At 35.9% G+C, this 16559-nt stretch overlaps 1 long non-coding RNA gene across 1 annotated transcript in view; it reads left to right on the forward strand.

Moving 5' to 3' along the window:
* Nucleotides 1-8020: 8020 nt before the first annotated feature.
* Nucleotides 8021-16559, forward strand: part of LOC134738282 (uncharacterized) — a 28028-nt gene continuing 19489 nt past the window's right edge. The window contains exons 1-2 of the long non-coding RNA XR_010123944.1: nt 8021-8414; nt 8713-8828. This is a non-coding gene — a long non-coding RNA (uncharacterized LOC134738282). The remainder of the gene's footprint in view (nt 8415-8712; nt 8829-16559) is intronic.

Below are 16559 nucleotides of genomic sequence, written 5' to 3' on the forward strand. Positions count from 1 at the left end.
TAAGATTCCAAGTGCCTTCAAACCACAATCATGAACATAAACAGAAGAAAGAGAAACACCACAATTAGGCCAAGTCAGCTATAAGAGTTATCCCTTGCCTGTAGACCTTGCATAAGTTTCATTGCTTTGAATTAAAATTGGCCTATAAGTTCAAAGATGAAGGAGGATGAACAAAAATTCTAATTAATCTTGCTTGTGTAGCCATTTTATAGTAGCCCTGAGTAAGTGCTCACTAAATAGATGATGAACAAATGAATGACCTCATGCTGATGACAACTGGCACAGATCCACAGGCAATTGTGTGAGCCAAACACTCAGTTTGCAGACTGGCTAAACTTTAGGCAAGATTGTTTGCTACAGCTCTTTGCAAGGCATAAACAATTAATATGCCAGTGTTAACATGCAACCCACACTTAACCCCAGGGAGATTTTGCTTTGCTTTATTTTTATAACCTTCTTATAATTTAACCAGGAGACAGTACAACTTGCATGTTTTGTAGTTACTCAGGTCAGAGGACTAAGCAGAAGAACCTTTACACTTCTAAACACTGCCTAATACACTAGGGCTTCACCATAATTGTTTTCAAAAGGCCACACAACTCTAAACTATTGAGTATGAAACAAAATTTGGTGCCATGATCCATATGTCAGTGAGGTCAGTCTTAATGCCATGGGTAATGGTGTTACCTATTATTTCATTCAACAGTAATTGAATGCTTGCATTAGTCTGTGATTATTAATATTACGTTTCAACTTGACTGGACCACAGAGTGTCCACATATTCAGCTAAACATTATTTCTGGATGTTCTGTGAGGATGTTTCAGGTGAGAATAGCATTTGGATCAGTAGACTGAGTAAAGTAGATTGCCCTCCCAGTGTGGTTGGGAATAATTCAATCCTTGAGGGTCTGAATAGAACAAAAAAAGTGGAGGAAGGGAGAATTTGTTCTCTCTGCCTGACCGCTTGAGCTGGGACATTGGACTTCTCTTGCTCTTGGACTGGGACTTAGGCCATCAGCAATCTTGTTGTCAGGCCTTCAGAATTGGACTGAAATCACACTCTTGGCTTTCCTGAGCCACCATCTTTATAGACAGCCAATCTTGGGATCTCATCCTCCATAATCATGTGAATTAATTCCTTGTAATAAATTTTGTACACTTGTAATTTATATAATATAATTTATTATAAGGAATTATACACACACACACATCCTATTGGTTCTGTTTCTCTGGAGAACTCTGACTACAGAAGTTAGTACCAAGAAATAGAGTGCTGCTATAACAAATACTTAAAATATAGTAGAGGCTTTGGAACTAGGTAATGGGTAGAGGCTGGAAGAGTTTTTTTGAGACGCATGATAGAAAAACCAATATTGCTATGAAGGAGCTGTTAAATGTGATTCTGGTGAGGACTCAAAGAAAAGAGGAGAAAGATTTCATTTTCTTAGAGAATACATTAATATTGTACGGAATGTTCGTACAAATATGGACATTAGGTGCAATTCTGATGAGGTCTGTGGTGAAAACAAGGAACATGTTATTGGATAATGGAGAAAAGGTGATTCTTGTTATAAAGTGACAAAGAACTTGACTGAATTATATTTGTGTTTTAGTGTTTTGTGGAAGATATAACTTGGAGTGATGAAATTGGATATTTAGGTGAAGAGATTTCCAAGCAAAGTGTTGAAGGACTGGCTTGGTTCTTCCTAAATGCTTATAGTAAAATTGTAGATGCTTATAGAATTCTATAGTAAATGCTTATAGAAAAATTGAAGGCTGCAAATATGTGCTATTTCTCAAAAAAGAGAAGAATGATGTGAAGGCTACTCAGAGGTAATCAGGGCTGCCACTTCCATCACCGGCCCAGGGGTAGGGCTAGTTCCTCCACAGTCTCAAAGAGTGAGCTTGCCTCTTCCGATTCAGCAAGCATGTCCCTACCCAGTGCCTCCTCTTTACCTAAGCCAAAAGTGACACATTCCACTTCATTTACTGCCGGAACTAGTCATGTACCCCTAAAAAACCTGAAAAGAATCACAAGGATCTTTGAAAGTCCTACAGGCCTCTCTCAGAGCTACTATACACAAGAAAATGAGATAAATGCTCAGAGATGTTTAGTGTACACACTGACACTGTTTGGATTTCTGACCATGCTAGCGCTCATCTCTAAGATCCTTTCCTCTCAGTCATCCATTCATTGACTCATTTATTCTCCAAGTCACTCATATGTTTAGTATACATTTACTGAATACTTATCTGCCAAGATTTGTGCAGGATGATGGCATAAAATAGGATTAAAACTGATCTTTTTCCTCAAGAAGTTCATAGTCTAACATATAAATAAATGTATAAACATTACCATATTCATAATTCAATGTAAGATCAACTATGATATAAATGAATATTAAGTGTGATAGAAATACATTTATTCACTTCCCATTCGCTAATACTCTCCCTTAGTATGTACCACACCCCATGTTAAGAAGATAAACAAAATAATTCTCACTCGACACAGCAGGGAAGGTATTTAAAAAGATAATACTTGGGTTGGTCACTGAAGCCTGAGTATGTATTCTCCTTGAACATGAAAAATCTTTATTTAGCTCTTCAAGTGATAAAATGTACCCAACCACTCCTTACTGCAGAATCTAGTAGGTAAGAGCGCAGGCAAGTGGGATGACTGGTTGTAAATGTTAATTCATGTATTTATTAGCCATTTATTAGCTATTGACTTAACTTCTATGAGCTTCAGATTGTCTCACTTGTAAAATAACAACAACAATAAAATCTACTATCCAGACCTGTTCTGAAGCTAAAAGAAAAAAATACATATATAAAGCCTTAGCAATAAATAACAAGTGTGAGTTTGCATCACTGTGATTAGTATTGTCCCAGGAGAGGAAGGGGTCTACTAAGACAATAGTGTCTGTAATTAATATTGCAAGCTGGATCACTTTCCAAATAGATTCCACCGTGTCTCTGAACTCTATCTTAGCAGCAGTTGAAACAGATAAGCAAGACTTCCCACTAGCCTGTGAGTGTCAGAATTTACAATTTTTATTCTGTTACAGTGCCATGAGATTCCTGTAGTGCAAACTGCAGGGCCTTGTGAGTGCACGGTGATTGGTGAAGTATCAGACTCTGGATCAGGAAATGAAAAATCCTCTGCCTAGAACAACTTCTTGCCAACCCCCTACCAGTGATTCTTTCTCTTCCTCATCTAGGTCTTAGCTTTTGAATCAGTAGACTGAGTTAAGTAGATTGCCCTCCCAATGTGGTTGGGAATAATTCAATCCCTGAGGGTCTGAATAGAACAAAAAAGTGGAGGAAGGGAGAATTTGTTCTCTCTGCCTGACTGCTTGAGCTGGGACATTGGACTTCTCCTGCTCTTGGACTGGGACTTAGTTATTGCCTCCTCTAGAGAGCCTTGCTTTTCTTACCACCCCACCAAGCCCTTCATATGTTTCCTTCTGACTACCTGGGCCTCCCTACAGAAACACTTAAGAATATATACAGAGGGAAGCCCAGGGGGATATGTATATATGTATGTATGTATGTGTGTATGAATATATGTGTGTATGTACATACACACACATGTATGATATATATCCATATATATAAAAAATGTACATAGGATATGTATATATGGATGTATAAAAGGATATATATACACACATATATAAATACACATATTTTTATATATGTGTGTTATCTTTATATCCTTATATGTGTATGTGTGTAGATATATATGAGGATATAAGAATAACACACACATATATAAAAATGTGAATATATATACATATATAAAAATGTGTATATATATACATATATATCCTTATATACATCTTTATATATACACATATATATTTTTATATATGTGTGTGGGTTATATATAAGTAACACTATAGATAAAATACTGATTTGTCTGTTCCTCCCACTGGACTCTGGGCTCTGTCATAAAAAGGACACTAGTTTTAAGTCCACTACTATGCTCACAGTACTTAGAAGAGGGCCTGGTGTAGAGTAGGTGCTCAATATATTTTGAGGTCAGAAAACACAGTTACGTTAGGAATGGGAGACTATGAAATAGTTAAGAAGCTTATTATCAGATCTTAAATGAGTCTAGAGCCTCAATAAAATGAGGAGCTCTTAGGTGGGGCTCATGATAGTTGAAGTAGAGAAGAACATATGGCATAGGAATCAGGAGGCAAAGAGATTTCATGACTGAGCATCATAAATATCAAAGTTGAAGTTATTGAGTCATGGTTATATGATTTCTCCTACAAATGTGGCAGCTCAGTCATGTTTATGGGTTTGATAATTTTTTAAGCCTTTGAAGAAAATTCTTCAGGTAAGAAATTTCACCTGACTTCTTGGCCCTGCATTCAAAGATTTGACACACACTATACATATACATATACATATACACATACACATACACATACATATACATATACATACACATACACATACACATACGCATATACATGGAAGTTGTCAAGGCCAGAATTGTACTCTTTGAGACAGAAGTGTAAGTCTAAAAAACCAATTTGAATTGAATGTCAAAGTTCACTCAAGTAGACCTTGGGCTACAATTTATAGAAAATATGCTCCTGCATCTGTAATTCTGCAGTTCAGTTGGGTGTAGAGGACCATCCACACCAGCTTCTCGGGAGATGCTAATCATGAATTGTAATAGCATTACTGCATTCAGCACATAGACAGCTCTACCCCATTATAAAAGTGAAGTTCACCTCCGTCTCATCCCTCTAGCAACTTCCATCTTTTCAGTCTCTCAATTCCCCTACCTGAACTTCTCTCATACAATTCCCAGGCCTATCATCATTCCACACACAGGGAAACACCATAAACCATTGACCATTTTTCTAGAGTCACTTTAAATCAAAGTAATAATTTTCAGTGTATATTCCTCTGACCTCTAGCAATGAAAAATCATGTTAGCTGGGAAAAACCACATAACAGGATTTGAAACAATATATGAATAACTTCCTATGGAAAGAAACTGATTCTTTGACTTTTTTTTTAACATAATAGCAATAGAAAATAAAAACCCAAAGTGAAAAATATCTAATAGAAAGTTGGAAGTTCCCTTTAAATATAAGAGAAGGAAGGCTTTGGCATATTTGGGATTAAGATGACAATAATTTTTGTTTTCAAAATTTGGTCCAAGGGTCGTAGTAGTCTAAAAATTTTTTTTCTGATGTCCCAGATTGCTGGATATTTCTGACATAGGAGACTCAATTAGGAAAAGACAGAAGGATCAAAGAAGAGAAAGCAGAATAACATTGACATTGAGAATGGACTCTAGATGGGAGATCACCTAAGGATGAAAGCTTTTCTGGCAAACAATATGCAAGTATATTTATACTCTTGCTGCTCATTCCTTTTATTTAAAAATCATTGCAGGAATAAGGTGACATAAATTGTAGACTCCATTAATGATTGTTCTAGGGAACAATTAATACATGTGCCTACTCATATTACACTGAGCAACCAGGTCTACCAGCCATGGTTTTTGAATTCTGACAGCACCAGTTTTAGATATCTGGTCCATAGTGTGTAGGTAGTGTGAAAATACACAACCTATTTTCTTAAATAAATGTTCTGAATGTTTGCATATCATGAAGTTGGTGAGCAAACATAACCAACACTGATATGCAGTTTTTATTCTGAAAAATGAAAATGAAATTAATCAAGATCTGTCAGGAAGAACAAAGAGGTTTCTTGTGGAATTTGTGTGTTAAATACAGCAATGGTTATAGCTTTGTTCCTCGTATGAGGTAATGTTTTCCCAGGGATATTTAGTAATATTTAGCCATCAATCAATTGGCATTGCATCAAAAAAAACACCTGCACTCCCACTAGATTAGCGGTGTGGTTTCCTAATCACATTGACAAAGAGCTAACAAAGCATGTGATATGTGGTAGAAGAGAAAACAGAAAGCTCTGCTTTACATCATACTGTTTAGGTGTGAGGATGGACCCTAATCTGCTTACACTGCATTGAAGCTGAAAGTGCAAAATAAATTCATTATCCTGGACTGGGAGACAGTAGACACTCAAATATATCACTTGAGGGGACAAATAACTTTACACAGAAAAGGGGATATCATATCATTTAATGAGGTAATAAGAACAACTTTTCAGGAAGACGGCTGGGCAGTGTGAGTTCTCTCATAGACACAGCAGAACAGGTTTTTTGTTTTTGTTTTTGTTTATGAGGAGAATGACAGCTTACTTAACAACAGACGTTTCTGTGATTGGAGAGGGAAGAAATGAACTGCTTTGCCGCTATTGCCTGTGATGGGTACAGGAATCTCAAAGCTTTGGGAGATCAGAAGAGATGTCCAATTCCTGCAGGAGATGCTTCACAGACCCCTTAAATCATTAATCATCTTCCCTTTTTATTACGCGATTTGTATCTAAGTCCCTTTACAGTAATTTCAATGTCTGTTTAATCTTTGAGGTCCCCACAGAACCTATTACAATGTTTTACATATTGTAAGACACACAGTAAGAATTCGTGTATTGTAAGTATTGACCTAATATATCTGCACTTTTAATGTATTCAATTAAAATATAAATTGTATTTTAAGAATATAGTAAATAAAAGAAATGCTCCTATCAAGGCATTTCTCTATCGTGTGTCTATAAGTTTATTCAGATTCAAGCATGGGAATTTACATTCATCATTAGTTCATCCATTCATTCATGTATAATGGGTACATAGTAAGTATCTACTATATGCAAAGATCTCTAAGCCCTATGGTGCAATTAAAAAAAAATGTTAAAGTGTCTGGGCGCGGTCGCTCATGCCTGTAATCCCAGCACTTAGGGAGGCCAAAGCAGGGGAATCACTTGACCTCAGGCATTCAAGACCAGCCTGGGCAACATGGCAAAACCCTATCTCTACTGAAAGTACAAAAATTAGCCAGATGTGGTGATGCGTGCCTGTAGTCCCAGCTACTTGGGAAGCTGAGGCAGGAGAATTGCTTGAGTCCACGAGGTGGAGATTGCAGTTAGCCGAGATCGCACCACTGCACTCCAGCCTGGGCAATAGAGCGAGACTCTGCCTCAAAAAAAAAAAAAGAAATGTTAAAGTGAATATCTTCGTTAAGAATTTATAATTGAAAATATTTTCCATATTAGTGGAAAATCTCTATTTCAAAATTGATAACTTAATTGAATCTAAACCCAGTTGAATCAGTATTTAATTTGTGCCCACTACATTACATTTTGTTGCCTGCTCTGAATTTTGCCTTCTACTCTAGCATATTCATTAATGGGATTAGAGGGAATAACTTTTTGAGATGGGTGAAATAAGTCTGACCCAAAGAGCTTTGAAATAAAACATGGGCCAGTAACAGTTACTTACAACTCTCTTTAGCCAACATGTCCCTGGCTGAAAGGTTCTTTACCGTGGCGATGTTTTGGTCCAACAGGACAAATAACCTGTGAGATGTGATGAAGCAGAGAGAGATGAACAAAACAGAGGTAATGCACAGCCATGGATTTCCCGAAGCCCCTCTCCTTGAGGGCTCTTCTTGTGCTCCGGGGAGATGCACCACTAAAAGAAAAGGCTAACTGTTCCAGGTGAAAAAATACCACTCCCTAAAAGGAGCAAGACTTGGCTGCGTGCAGGTAATGCTATCGACTAGATAAGAATATGCTTAAACTCTCCAGAGTAAAAGCATCTATTCAAGGGAAAAGAATGCAGAAGGTCATGTGTGCCCATGACCAGAAATGTAAAGTGTTACGTGGAGCAAGGGGACCTACGCAGAGCTATGTTATGAGCTGAATGTAAAGAATGCAGCTTACAAGTGGCTTAAATTCTTGAGGGACTGGAATGGTTTTGTTCTGGGCAGCCTGATCAATGGGAGCTTGTCTTTGAGCTATTCGCTCAGCAAGTGACTCAGCAGTTGTGACACCCGCTGTGAGACAGGCTATTGGCTGGGGAAGAGAAGATCCTCTCAAGTACATCAGAATGGCTCTGTCTCAGATAACCTTCCCCTGACTTTGTGACTGAGCTTCCAGAAACGTGTCAGGGAGTTTCTAGGAAGGAGGCCAGAAATCATGCAGTTAGCAAGGGAGATCCAGCTGTGCCCACCCCAGCCTGAGAGTTTTATTCACTTCTTCTGCAGGGATCATTTTCAGCTGTTCAAAAAGTTTCCTACTGTTTCACCTCAATGGGGACTTTACTTGCTTTTCTGTGCAGGTTCTCTATTAGTTAACATGTTCCTCTACCCCATTTAACTTTTGAAGTGTGGGGCCTCTGAATGACAAAATGGATGGTGTCTTCCAATATCAAAATGGAGTCTTACTTATGATAAGTAGTTTAACAATTTTCTGAGAGTACTGAGTTGCTTTAGGAAGACCAAGTGGTTGGGTTTCAAGAGGTATGGTTTAAATCCCTACTCTGCCAATTATTACTTGGGAGATTTGGGAGGAAGTCACTTTTAAACCTCGTATTCCTCATGTGTAAAATAGGGATAATAATATCTAGCCTATTCATAGTTATTTTCATAACCCCAATGAGATGAACCGTATGAAAAGTGCCACGAAGACGGTAAAGCCCATAGACAAATAGAAATTCTTGTAACTTTTCTTCTGCATGTATCTACTATCTTTATGTAACTCTTAACCACATTCTACTTTGTATTACAGTGACTTTTAAGTATTTTTCTTTCCCCTCAGAGATACCAAGTTAAAGGAATTCACATCATTATATCTCGCAGAGGACAAAGCCTAGAACTTTCTACATTCAAGTCAGTGAATATTGGGGAGTGGGGAATCCATGAATTCATTATGTGGTAAGTGAAACTCTGCGGCACACAGTTTGTGGTTCTGTCAATTGTTTTCATTGCTTAGATTTAGAAAAAAAAAAACATTTTGAGGGAAAATATCTTATTTCCTCCTAAAGTAGTAATTTCAGGTGGTATTCCAGAAACTCCCAGATATAAAATGGCCTCAGGAATGTCATATTTCATAGCAATTGCCATACAAAAAAACTCCTATGCTAAAAACAGCAGTCTGTTTACCCTTTTAAAATTTCACCCACCCTTTCTGCCTCCCTTGTTTATTTTTCCCTAAACCCTAAGGATAGTGATTACTTTCTATAGCTGCTACCCCAACTAAACCATAGAAATCTCTATATTCCTTTTTGAACTCAACTGTTTACCTAGTTGACAACTCTTTATATTAAATTTCCTTCTTCAAATTACTAGTGTGGTTTCTACCACCTGACTGGATTCCACACAGCAGAGCAGGTACTGAGAGGTGCCCCAGTTCTCCCTCTGGAACTATCATCCCAAGAACGCTTCTTCCTAGAGAATGGGACAAAATATCTGCATCGTATACACATGTCTGGAAAAATCAAGATTCTTTTGGCAACAGGTCATAACATCTGGCAATATCCTGAAAGAACTTTTTGAGCAATTAAGAATGTCATCGGAGTCCAGCCCTTACTTTAAATTTCCACAATTTGGGCTTTATAACTACAGTTTGCTTTTTCAAGTATGTTGTTCTTTAAACAGAAACACACATTTATGCTCACACGTGTGCCACGTGCATATGAAGCATATGTGTTGTATCTATATTTGAAATGTGCAACTTTTTTTTTATAATTTTTCTAATGAAATATGTAAATCCTCATCAAATTTCAGATAAGACTAAGCATTTCTTTCCTCACAAAGCAGTGGTTCACCTAGAAGAAACTGGCAGCTCACAAGGGAACCATCCCAGGACAAAGCTGAGGAAATAAACTTTTTATTTTTTTTATTTTTTAAATTTTTTTATAGTAGAGTGATTCTGGTAGAGAAATATTAGGATTGACCCATTTATCAAATCATTGTCTTATTATTATTATTATTATTTTTGAGATGGAGTTTCCCTCTTGTTGCCCAGGCTGGAGTGCAAAGGCGCGATCTCAGCTCACCACAATCTCCACCTCCTGGGTTCAAGAGATTCTCCTGCCTCAGCCTCCCAAGTAGCTGGGATTACAGGCATGCGCCACCACAACCGGCTAATTTTGTATTTTTAGTAGAGACAGGGTTTCTTTATGTTGGTCAGGCTGGTCTTGAACTTTCGACCTCAGGTGATCCACCTGCCTTGGCCTCCCAAAGTGCTGGGATTACAGGCATGAGCCACTGTGCCCAGCCCCACTGTCTCATTAAATTGTTTGTATTTCCCTTTTTGCATAAAGTTTTCTTTTTATTATTATTATATAAGCTATAAAATGCTAGCCTGATTGATTCTTGCACAAAATTGTGAAGCAGGCAAGGATGACCTTTTCTGCTCATTTTACAAGATAGTGCATATTGGAAAGTTTAAAGGGTTTAGCTGAGATCACACAAATAATAAGAGGCAGAGTTAGCAGCAAAACAGACACTTTCTGTCTCTTTTCCATTCTCCTATGCTGCCTCTTCTTGTTTCATTTTTTACATAATAAATCAATATTGTATTTTAAGGACTGGATATTATTAATACATTCTACGTACCAGACTTAAGTCAAGTGCTTTTGTATGGATTAAAACCATCTTTTAAAACACCTACTAGGAGATAGCATAATGATTATCCTTATTTTATGGATGAGGCTTTAAGAAAATAGAAAAATTGATCAAGATTTCACAGTTGTTAAGTGCCAGAAGTGAGATCCAAATCCAGACAATCTTAATTTAGCACCAAAATGTTGATGTCCTGCACTATCACACTTCCCTTACTACGTAGATATTTGCTGTAAAGAAATGGTGCTGGGTATTCCCATTGAACAAAAGGAAGAGAAGAGGTCACAGAAGTTTATAATCTAAGTTTTAAGAAATTTGCTATTTCTTAAGACATAAATAATACAAAGTAAATAAAGTAAATATACAATATAGATATCAATCAAAATGAAAACTGATTTTTGGGAAAAATCATGCAATTCTGTTATTAAGAAATGAAAAATCTAAACTACATGTAAGAGAAATACTAAGTAAACATATAAAACTTTAAGTCATATAGGTTACAGTTTTGTCTTAAAACACTGCTATTAATCCATTTATTTTTAATTAATCAGTTTAGACACAGCAAAATAAAGGAAAATTCAGGCCAATATTCTTGACGAACATAGATGCAAAAATCCTTCGTAAAATACTAGCAAACTGAATCCAGCAGCACATCAAAAAGCTCATCCACCACAAACAGGCTTTCTCCCTGGGATGTGAGGTTGATTCAATATATGCAGATCAACAAATGTGACTCATCACTTAAACAGAACTAAAAACAAAAGCCACATGATCATCTCAATGGGTACAGAAAAGACTTTTGATAAAATTCAACATCACTTTGTGTTGAAAACTCTCAGCAAACTAGGCATTGTAGGGACATACTTCAAGATAATAAGAGCCATCTATGAAAAACCCATGTCCAACATCATACTGAATGGGCAAAAGCTGGAAACATTCCCCTCGAAAACCAGCATGAGATAAGGATGCGGTATCTCACCAATCCTATTCAACAGAGTTATGGAAGTCCTAGCTAGAGCAATCAGATAAGAGAAAGATATAAAAGGCATCCACATTGGAAAAGAAGAAGTCAAATTATCCTTGTTTGCAGATGACACGATCTTACATATGGAAAAACTTAGACTCCCCCAAAAAACTATTAGAACTGAGAAACAAATTCAGGAAAGTTGCAGATATAAAATCAACATACGAAAATCAGCAGCATTTCTATATGCCAAAGTTAACAATGTGAAAAACAACTCAAAAACATAATCTCATTTATAATAGCTATAAATAAAACTAAATGTCTAGGAATTAACATAGCCAAAGAAGTAAAAGGTCTATACAGTGAAAAACCTGAAGCACTGATGAAAGAAATTGAGGGGGATACCAAAAAATGGAAAGATATTCCGTGTTCATGGATTGGAAGAATGAGTGTTGTTAAAATGCCCATACTACCCAAAGCAATCTACAGATGCAATGCATTCCCTATCAAAATACCCATGACATTCTTCACAGAAATAGAAAAAGCAATCTTGAAATTTATATGAAACCACAAAAAAATGAGGATAACCAAAACTATCCGGAGGGAAAAAAGAACAAAACTGGAAGAATCACATTACCTGACTTCAAATTATACTACAGAGCTATACTAACAAAAGCATGGTACTGGCATAAGAACAGACATATAGACCAAAGGAACAGAATAGAGAACCCAGAAACAAATCCATGCACCTACACTGTAATGCAGAACTCATTTTCAACAGAGGTGCCAGCAACATACATTGGAGAAATGATGGTTTCTTCAATAAATGATCCTGGGAAAACTGGATATCCAAATTCAGAGGGATGAAACTTGGTGGCTATCTCTCATCATATACAAAAGTCAAATCAAAATGGATTAAAGATTTAAATCTAAGACCTCAAACTATGAAACTACTACAAGAAAAAGTCACAGATACCCTCCAGAATGTTGGTCTGGGCAAAAATGTCTTGAGTAATATCCCACAAGCACAAGCAACCAAAGCAAAAATGGACAAGTGGGATCACATCAAGTTAAAAAGCTTGTGCACAGTGAAGGAAACAATCAACAAAGTGAAGAGACAACCCACAGAATGGAAGAAAATATTTGCAAATTACCCATGTGACAACAGATTAATAACGAGAATATATAAAGAGCTCCAACAACTTTATAGGAAAAAAATCTAATAATCCAAATTAAACATGGGCAAAAGATTTGAACAGACGTTTCTCAAAAGAAGGCACACAAATGGCAAACAGGCATATGAAAAGTGCTTAGCATCACTGATGATTATCAGAGAAAAGCAGATAAAAACTACAAAGACATACAATCTCATCCCAGTTAAGATGGTTTTTATTCAAAAGACAGGCAATAAATGCTAGCGAGGTTATGGAGAAAACAGAACCCTCATACACTGTTGGTGAGAATGTAAATTAGTACAACCACTATACAGAACAGATTAGGGGGTCCTCAAAAAACTAAAAATAGGGATACCAATATGATTCAGCAATCCCACTGCTAGGTATATACCCAAAAGAAAGGAAATTGGTATATCAAAGAGATGTCTGCACTCCTAAATTTGTTGCAGCACTGTTCAGAATAGCCAAGATTTGCAAGCAATCTAAATCTCCACCAACAGATGACTGGATAAAGAAAATGTGGTACATATACACAATGGAGTACTATTTATCCATAAAGAATGAGATCCGTCAGTAATATTTACTTTAAAATGTATCAGAATTGATTGATAGATATGTAGAGGAAGAATAGATAAATGGATATGTGAGTAATTAAATATAGCCAGATATGTAATTAATATTAAATCTCAATGGTGGATATATTCTTGTTCAGTGACCAATTCTTTAAACTTTTGTATACATATGAAAATTTTCAAAATAAAAAGTTGGGATAAATGCCTTGCAAGTTAGAGAAAATTATAATAACTGCCAAAAATAAAAATAGTTTATTTAGTTAAAAAAAAAAAAAAGAATGAGATCCAGTCATTTGCAATAATATGGATGGAACTGGAGATCATTATGTTCAGTGAAATAAGTCAAGCACAGAAAGACAAACTTCACATGTTCTCACTTATTTGTGGTTGCTAAAACTCAAAACAATTGAACTCATACAGATAGAGAGTAGAAGGATGGTTACCAGAGGCTGGGAAATGTAGCTGGGGAAAGGGGGAGGAGTAGAGATAGTTAATGAGTACCAAAAAATATACAGTTAGAAAGAATGAATAAGACCTAGTATTTGATAGCACAACAGGGTGACTATAGTCAATAATAATTTAATCATCCATCTTAAAATAACTAAAAGAGTATAATTGTATTGTTTGTAACACAAAGGATAAATGCTTGAGGGGATGGATACCTCATTTTCCACAATGTTATTATTAATTATTGCCTACCTCTATCAAAGTATCTCATGTACCCTAAAAATATATATACCTAATATGCACCCACAAAAATTTTTTTAAACAATTAAAAAAAAAAACCTCAAACTTACAGAAAGGTTAAAAAAAAACCCAGAAATTATAAATATAAAATACTTTTTTCTCAATTTTTTAAAAAGAAAATTGATTCCTTAAAGCAAAAAAAGAAACATTTTAATTGGAGGGTTACAATGTACTTAAAGGCAAATATATGATAACATTAACTAATGGATGGAATTAACTTTCAATCCTAAAGTTAAATTATATATAACTTTCTCATGTTTATTTGAAGTATTACAACAGTATCTCTAAGTAGAAAGGAGTTAAGTTAAGCATGCATATTTTAAACCCTAGTGTAACCACTAAATAAACAAATGCAAGAAGTTTTAGCTAAAAAGTCAATAGAGGAGATAGGATGGGATACTAAAATACCTATTTCATTAGGCCCTAAAAGTCCCCCTAAAAAGGAAAGGAAGAACAGAACAACAAAAACATGAGAAAAATAGAAAAAAATAGCAAGCTGTTAGACTTAAACACAACCATGTCAATAATTACATAAAATGAAAATGAAGCACACTTCAGTTAAAAGGTAGAGATTGTTAGATTGGATTTAAAAAATGAGACTCAACATAGGCTGTCTACAACTGCTTAGTTTTACACATAAAGATACAGATAGCTTGAAAGTAGCAGGATGAAGAAAGGTTATAACATGCAAACAATAAGTATAAGAATGATAGTGTAGCTATAGTACTTAGTATTGCAATAAAGAAGAGGGAAATATAATGATAATGGAGTCAATCAAGAAAACAACAATCTTAATTGTTCATGTACCTAATAAGAGAGCTTCAAAAGAAATAATGCAAAAACAAACACAACTAAAGGAATAATTAGATAAACCCACAATTATATTTAGACATTTTCGCCCCCCACTTATTGATTTATAGAATACCCATTAATGATTTATAGGACAAGTTGACAAAAAAATCAGTAAAGATATAGAAGTTGTTAACAATACTATCAATCTCCTTTACCTAATTGATGTGTATAGAATATTACACTTAACAGAGAATAATAGTCTTCTCAAGAACATACGTAACATTTACCAAGATAAAAAATGCTGCCCCATTAAAATGTAATGTTCAATAAATTTCAAATAATTGAAATCTTGAAAATCAAATCAGAAATCAATACAAATTAGATTCCTACTGAATCCCCAAAGATTTGGAAATTAAACAATACATTTCTAGCTAACCCATAAGCCAAAGAATGAATCACAAGACAAATTAGAAAATATTTCAAACTAAAAAACAGTGAAAATGCAATACACAAAAATGTGTGTTATGCAGCCAATGGTTAGAGGGAAATTTATGGCTTTTAAATGCTTATATTAGAAAAGAAGAAAGGTTTTTAAGTAATAATCTAAGTTCCCACATTTAGAAGCTAGATAAAGCAGAGCACGTTAAGTAGAAAAAGGAAATAGTAAAGATATTGATGAAATAGAAAACAAATAATAGAGAAAATGAATAAAACCAACAGTTGGTTCTTCAAAGCTATTAATCAAATTGACAAACATCTAGGCAAGACTGATCAAGGTAAAAGAAAAAAAGCACGCCTTTCCAATATCAGAAATGAAAGAGAATGTATCACTACAGATCCTGCACATAATAAAAAGTATAATAAATGGATGTTATAAACAACCCTGTGGAATAAGTTGGATGACTTAGATGAAACAGATAAGTTCCTTGAAAACAACTTAACCAAGGAGACAAAAGAAGAAATAGAAAATCTGAATAGCTGTATACCTATTTAAAAAATTGAACTTGTCACCAAAATATTTTTAAAAGGAAGGTAATTATTGGAATTTAAGTGGTAAGAGAACTCCACAAAGTTATTGCAGACAAGTTGAATGGATGAATTTTGGAGACTGAGCAGGATTAAAATGAGTGGTCCCTGGGAAGGTGAGTGTATTGAGTATCTGTCGTTTGCCCTTTCTTTCTCCAACTTGTTCTCTGCCCCATAAGATTTTATTCATCACTTTGGGAGGCCGAGGTGGGCAGATCACGAGGTCAGGAGTTCGAGACCAGCCTGGCCAACATTATGAAACCCCATCTCTACTAAAAATACAAAAATTAGCTGGGCATGGTGGCAGGTGCCTGTAATCCCAGCTACTTGAGAGGCTGAGGCAGGAGAATTGTTTGAACCCGGGAGGCAGAGGTTGCAGTAAGTCGAGATTGGACCATTGAACTCCAGCCTGGGCAAAAAGGCGATACTCCATCCCAAAAAAAATAAAGAATGTAATCATAGGTTATGTCAACAGCACTATTGCCCTCTTGCTTTTCATCAGCGTCAGACCATGGGAAGTAGTGACAGAAGTCTGAAGAGGAGAATAAATTAGGATATTTATTCCACTGGCTTCTTCCCTCCAGGGCCAAGCCTGGCTGGCTGATCCCCCAAATCTGAGAGCACAGTTCCTGTCAGCTGGCCCTCTCTACACAGTACTCTCTGCCTCAGGTCCTAGTAATCTTTGCCTTGCCTCACCCCTTGAGGCCTGGAGATAGTAGCAGTACTACCATTAGCTTAAGCTTCTGAACTATTCTTTGTCATT

The sequence above is a fragment of the Pongo pygmaeus genome, chromosome 16, assembly GCF_028885625.2.
Source record: "Pongo pygmaeus isolate AG05252 chromosome 16, NHGRI_mPonPyg2-v2.0_pri, whole genome shotgun sequence".
NCBI lineage: Eukaryota > Metazoa > Chordata > Mammalia > Primates > Hominidae > Pongo > Pongo pygmaeus.